Source organism: Leptonychotes weddellii, unplaced genomic scaffold (genome assembly GCF_054177405.1).
Source record: "Leptonychotes weddellii isolate Sample4059 unplaced genomic scaffold, ASM5417740v2 HiC_scaffold_11134, whole genome shotgun sequence".
Lineage (NCBI taxonomy): Eukaryota > Metazoa > Chordata > Mammalia > Carnivora > Phocidae > Leptonychotes > Leptonychotes weddellii.
The window spans coordinates 1-6,999 of record NW_027688804.1 but is presented as its reverse complement, the minus strand read 5'-3'; the positions used below and the strand labels follow the sequence as shown (position 1 = coordinate 6,999).

The 6,999-nt window shown below is 44.5% G+C and overlaps 1 long non-coding RNA gene across 1 annotated transcript; it reads right to left on the bottom strand.

Annotated features, from left to right (window-relative positions):
• Nucleotides 1-313: 313 nt before the first annotated feature.
• On the bottom strand, nt 314-6,985 carry LOC145718139 (uncharacterized). The gene is made up of 2 exons (XR_014141603.1): nt 4,248-6,985; nt 314-2,826 (listed from the first exon to the last, which is right to left on the bottom strand). It is a non-coding gene; the product is annotated as an uncharacterized LOC145718139 (long non-coding RNA).
• Nucleotides 6,986-6,999: the final 14 nt, after the last annotated feature.

Below are 6,999 nucleotides of genomic sequence, written 5' to 3'. Positions count from 1 at the left end.
TTTTTTAAGATTTTTTTTTTTAAAAGATTTTATTTATTTATTTGACAGACAGAGACACAGCGAGAGAGGGAACACAAGCAGGGGGAGTGGGAGAGGGAGAAGCAGGCTTCCTGCCAAGCAGGGAGCCCGACGCGGGACTCGATCCCAGGACCCTGGGATCATGACCTGAGCCGAAGGCAGACGCTTAACGACTGAGCCACCCAGACGCCCCAACCTCAGCGTTTCATAGCTGCAGAAACACGAGGCTGTGGAACGTGTCTTGCTGTATTGCTATGTTATGAGCCTTCCAGGTAGCACAAGACAAAAGGGCAAATTCCTGGATGGACTGTCCGAATTTTATTCATTTCCAGGAGGTAGAAACAAAAACCCAGGAAGAGACGTAACTTAGGGTCATCAGTGGTTCTTCAGCCTGCCTGTGCACCGTTCACCAATCACATCGGTTTGTAGGAGCAGAGTTAAGTGTCCTCAAGAGGCTTGGGACTACACCCAGTTGCATTTTGGAGCCCAGACCCTTAAAACCGAGAATGGTCTGTTCCTCTTCAGTTCTCTAGAATTCAGATATGCTCAGTCAAAAGAAAACATTAGAAAAGAAACACAGGGAAATTAGACTCTAAAGTAGCAGTTTGATTGAAGGGTTAGGTTAATTACAGATGAATTCAACCTACCGCTGCTGAGGGAAAGGAAAGCTCCAGCCCCACCAGCCGTGCCCCGGGGGAAGGGTGTGAGCTGAGGCGTGTGCGCTTTCCCACTTGAACCTGGAGCCTGATGGTGCAGAACCTGACATCTAAATGTCATTTGAAGGACAGCCTGAAAGTCCACAAGACACAGCCATCCTCCTCAGTGAGGCCTTGAGCCTCGGTCAAGGAATTTTGAGGAGAGAGCTTCTTCTTTCCCCCTTTCTTTCCTTCCTTCCATCGGGTAGAATTCGGCCACAGAAAAAACCCAAGTGTTGAGAACTGACCTGCTAGAACACTCTGAGTTGTAGTAAGGGACTGAGTGCTCATAACCCCAGGGTTTACAAATCCTTGATAGAAGCTTCCTCAGTTTTTGAGAACAGACAGCTAATGAGCCTACGTTTATACGAGGGCGGTGTAGTGGACTTTGGTTTTTTGTTTTTTTTTTCTTTTTTGCCTGCTCAGCGTTGAATCTCACTTGCTTGTGTTTGCGGAATTCCCTAACTTGTAAGAGGCAGAACTCACCAACCACTGTGAAAGTGGAACATGTCAGATATTCAGTTCCCAGCCTCCCTTGGAGGCGGAACATGGTTGCATGACCTAACACTGGCCCCTCAGTCCCAGACTCTGAGTTAGAAACTAGAACGGAAGAGATGAAGGGACGCTGGAGAGATCCCTTTGGTGCAGACAGCAGGCCAGCGACGTTGAGTTTCCAAGTCCAGCGGAGGCAGGGCGGGGGAGGAAGAGTCGGGGTCTAGTTCCAGGAGGACAAGAGCAGCGCAGCAGGTGCCCAGCATCCTTGCACTGGAAAGTCGCTACCCTCGTTATACGGTTGGGAGATGCCTGGTGATTTCTGAACCAGTGTTCACCAAGGTCTTCCAAGAACCTATTTAACCAACTGAACTAAGAGCTTAAATTGAAGCAGGCCTGCCTGAGAGCAGAGAATAGGAAGAAAATAGGACTTTGCTAGAAGAGGCTCTTTCTGTCTGCAGCCTGCAATTTAAGTTATTCAGCATGCAATTATTTGAAGCTGTTGGGTTACAATATTGTTAATTTTCTACGTCAGGATACATTTAGTGTGAGAAGGGGAGTGCAGGTGCCTGGTAAAGACCCAGATGTCGTGAGGCCATGGATGTAAACGGGTTCAGGACACAGCGAGAGCATCTTAGCTGAGGATCCACAGGCGTTGCTCAATGGAGTCAACAGAGAAGTAGGGATTTAAAGATCTTTTTGAGAAGTGAGAGATCAGCCTGGGACAAGTTCTGCTTATGCCGACTTCCTCTGTGATGGCGCCACCAGACGCTTGCCATGTTTCTTTAAACCTAATGCCATCTGCATGGAATACTTTTAAGTATTCTTATACTTAAACATTACATATGTAAGTATATATATGATATATAATATTGAACTTAAATATTCTATAATTTTTTGAGAATCTCAGGTGATTTTCCTTCCATTAGTCAAAGCTCAGAGATTTCACAGTTATGTTGTCAGTTTATTGACCCTTCAGCTTCTGGGTTTTGCAAATAAAATACTGACTCTATTAGCTTCTTTCAGAGAATAATCTCAGAGTGTTCTACATATAATAAGGAGTTCACCCTTCACTGCCCGTCCAGAGAGAGAAAGTGAGGCGCAGAGCCTCGATCAGGTCTGTGTGGAGCAGGGTCAGCTCCCAGGACCAAGCACAGGCAGCCAAGACGTAAGACGTTGCAGACGTCAGCTGTCTGAGAGAGGTACTAGGTGTCGCAGCTTCCTGCCTTCAGCTCTTCTTGTCCAGTCCCAGCACGGAGCAAGACAGCTGGAGGTCTGGGCTCACTGGACCCACATGACTCATTCCGTCTGCTATACCACAAAGCTGGAAAGCTGTACCTATAGTTCTCTCTTCCAGGCCTGGGCTCTGAGGAGCAGGCTGAGTGCTCGGAAAGCCTCAGTCCCTTGTCCATCCCACAGGTGGCTGTGGAAGAAGCATCACCGAGGAGTTGATCTGAGCAGAGTACAGATGTGCAGAGTGTCATGGGAGCTTGGGACATGGAGCCAAGTTCAGTGTTTACTGTAGCCCCTCTATATTCCCTCAGAAAGTCCCTTCACTGAGTCTGTGGTGTCAGCTCTCTGGAAGTGTCACACTGGCGTAGACTGTGATGGAATTTGGTTCCTGGGGACAAAACAGAAGTCTGTGAGTAGAGGCACCAGCTTCACAGGCTACAAATGGAAAGCGCGCTGCTTAGTAAAAGGAAAGAGCCTCAGATACCAGGTGGCGCAGTGACTTGCTGGGAGCGGCACCTCAGGGCTCCAGCTCCCTTCCAGGTGTGTGCACCCCATCACCACTGGGGAGACCCAGGAGATGTCTCTCTTCGCTCTCTGCCCTGACCTTGCCTTAGAAGGAAAACCATTTGCTTTGCTGTTGGGCATGGGGCAGAGTTGGGGAAGCCAAGAGAATTCTAATTGACGGAGCTTTAGAAAGGGATAGTGAGACCCAAAGAGAGAAGGAAGAACTGGAGCAGAGATGAGGGAGGAAAGACAGGACTGCAGGCAAAGACGTCTGCTAGGTAGAGTAGATTCAAGAGTCAGAGAAAGACAGGAATGGAGGAATTCAGGAAGTTTTGCTGTAAAATATGAAATACAACAGACTGTTTTTGATGAAGAAAACGTCACTAAAAATCTACATTATTTCTTAAAGCTTTTTAAAATCAGATTCATGTATTTACTTCCCCATTGAGTAGGACAGTGTTCTGAGAATAGACCTCCAGATGCAGACAGGGCATCGTCCCAGGCATCTCCGGGTGTGAGTCCAGTAAGAGCTTTGAGGCAGAGGAGTCAATGTAGGCATTTCTGTGGCCTTTTGATCCTCAATTATCTCATAAAATGCTTTATTTAATAGAACCCCACTGAAGCCAAGATTTCAGCCCAGAATTTATTTCTGTCCATTTAGGAAAAGAAATAATTCCTATCAAGTAAACTTGATCCATGCTGATCTTGCAGTGGGGGTAGATAGCAAGGCTTAGTCTGGGCTGCACACCATATTCTCTTCTGGGCTCATGCCAGGCACAGCTCCAGTCCTAGACATTCTGATGAAACTGGGCTGGATGGAGCCCCCGCATGAGCCTTTTTACAAAGTTGTCCTGCGATTCTATTATGCAGCTGGACTCAGGAGCTCTTGGACTCAAGATGCAAATCCCAAATGTAAACATGCTCTGGGACCACTTGGGGAGGCTGTTTTTTTAATGGATAAATGTCTGGTTGCTCACCATGGACCTTCTGACTGAACAGAATCCTAAGAGAAAGCTCCAGGAATCTTTATTTTTAGCAAATATGCCAGCGGATTCTGATGTGGTCTTTGGACAGCTCTCAGAGAAACACTAGTGAACAGAGAAAGAGCTGTATTCCCATGTGAGCAGCCAGGAGGGGTCTCCCGGAAGTCCTGCAGCCAAGACCATGGAGGATCCTTGAGACCCACTTTCTAGGGCTTGCCTTCTCCACTTCAGGACTGCTTTATTTCGGCTCTACCCAGGTCCCACCATCCCCTCCACCACCTCTTCCCTCCCTGCAGAGAAGAAGCTCAGAGAGATGCCTCACCTGGACAGGCTCTGGGACAGGTTCTGTGGCAGCAACGTAAATGGTGGTGCAGGGGTCCTGAGCTGGCAGGGGATCAGGTTTCTTCTGAGCAGACTACAAGAGAAGCAAAGAAAGAGGAAATCAGCTGAGCAGAGTTGTTTCCATCTGATTCTCCCCACGGAGAAGCACAAGATCCAGAAGCTTTGAGCTAGAGAGCCCCTCAGAGTCAACTGGTCCAGCCTCCTTCCCAGGTGGAAATGCTCCTGCAAATTCCCCAGAATTCAGTTCTCAGGGTTTTGCTTGGACTCCCCCAGTGGCATCGTGGAGCTCACAGCCTCGAGAGGCAGCCCACTGCACCATCAGCCCTTCCCAGATGTTGTAAGTCTTCCTGATGGTGAACCAGGACTGGTGGGGCTGTCACCAGCGCAGTTGAAGGGAGCGGGATCTTCATAACATTTGTCTCACTCCTGTCACCGAGTTCATCCCATCCCACACTGCTGTTCCTGCTATTCCTGACTCTGACAGGGTTTCCTGTGACTTCTCTTTCCTGCCCAAGTACTGAACTTAATAATATAATAAGCATAATAATAAGCATACATACAATGTTTTCCACAAGTGCCCATTTGTCTCACATCGACTCTGCATGTTAAATCCCGTTGTTACATTTCACAGATGGAGAAGCTAAGGCTCGGAAAGACTTAATATTTTCCTATGTGCATTTAATCATTGTCCACATTATTAGTCTTTATATGATATATCAAAGCTAAGGGTCTCACGAGGCCTCTCAGCTTAAAGTGCATGCTCTTCCCAGCATGCTACTCTTCTTTGCTTACCCCAACTTATAATGACCTAAATACCCCAGATATTTAAAGTCTAATTCATACATGATGGCACTTAACTGTGCGATATTTAAAGCACTCTGATATATTTACATGTTGTTTTTTTCAAACAGACTAATTATTCCTGTATTTCTTCACATTCCCCACAAAAATAGTACTGGGCACATTTTTAAAAAATCAGTTGATGTTACTTTAAATGACTTACAATCCATACTACCAAGACGAAGTCAATGTAGGGGTAAATTGAGACCACATCCCCATTAAATAGAGGTAACAAGACTTATGGCAGGGAAGTCATCCTTTCAACACACTTCAGGGACACCAGTGTAGGATATTGCTACTCCCCACTTCTCCTGGATATAGAGCAAGACTAGAAACTAAACATGGGTTTTAACATGAGAAAGCTCAGAATCTCGTCCTCTGACGGAAAAGGTAAGGAATTGAAAACGTTTACTGGAGGAAAGAAGATTCAAGGTGGGACATGATCTTTCTCTTTATATATTTGATGGATTGTCATGCAGAAAAAGAACTAGATTTGTCCTGTAGAGTCCTTCGGGTTTAAACCAAGATTGGAATTTGGAGGTTCAGTATAGTGAAGATCTTTCTAATACTGAGAGATGCTCAAATGTGGAAATGGATTGCCTTGGGAGGCAGGGAATTCGCCATTACTGGAAGTGCCTGGGGTAGACCAGGGCTTCTCATACTTGAATGTGCATATGCATTACGTGGGTGTCTTGTTAGAAAGCTGGTTCTATTTCAGAAGACTTGGGGTAAGCCCTGAGGTTCTGCATTTCTAAAAATGCCCCAGGTGATGGTGATGTTGCCTCTTCACAGACTGTATTTTAGTAAAAAGGAGCTAGCCAACACTTTGGAAGTAATAATGAGAAGATAACTCAAGCAGTAATTGGGTGATTCAAATAGATGACTTTCAAGATCCCATACAACTCATAGATACTAGATTTCAGAGAAAAAATGAATTTAAGGAAGAATTATTTGCAATAAGGAGGTAGATGAAGAGAATGTGAAACAATTTAAGAGACCTTTATCCACCCCTGCCTGTCTTCCTGTCTGTGAGGACTTTGGTATGACCTGACTTAGAGGCACAGGGGAGAAGTTAGTAACTTATGCTTTTCATGTTTAGTGAAGAAGTTTTGGAAAGGAGGAAAAAAGTATAAAGGAAACCACCTATACTTACTACTTCAACACAACATGGTTAGCACATTGTTATTTTTCCCTTCAGGATTTTAACCTGGATTTAGGAAATTCTCTTAAACATAGTTGTAATAACTTAGTACATTTTTGTATCCCTGTGTCTTCAGTTAGGGCATGAGTCCAGGGAGCGTGATTTACAGAAACTCCAGGGGTGTTATTCTCACGTATTTTTCATGAGCACTGTTTCCCAGAGTTGTACAACATAGCAGTCCTGAGAAGACCTACGAGAGTTCCCTAGCAGACAGCAAATGTGTGTTACATAATTTTCCCTGTTACCCTAGTCTTTATAATGGTATCATATCATCATTATGAATAAGAACAAAGGAAATATTAACATTTAATCATTGTCTACGTTATTAGTCTTTATATGATATCATATAGCATTGCAACTATGAGCAAAGAAAATTGTAAAAACATAGGTAAGTGTAAATGCATATTGATGTATAAAACAGTAACAATTATGTCTCCTATGTTTAAAACATACATGAAATTAAAATAATGGCCAAAAAAGGGCACATAAATCAGAAGGTGAAGTTAAAGGGGAGATGAAGTTTTGTCCAGGAAGAGAATAAATGTTAGACTTTGGTGAGTCAAGGATGCATTTTATAATTTCGAGGTTATCAACTAAAAAACAGGAAAAAAGTTGCTTAATTATTAAAAGGGAGGAGAATGGTATAATAAATTATAATTTAAAACCCTCCTACACTGTTGGTGGGAATGCA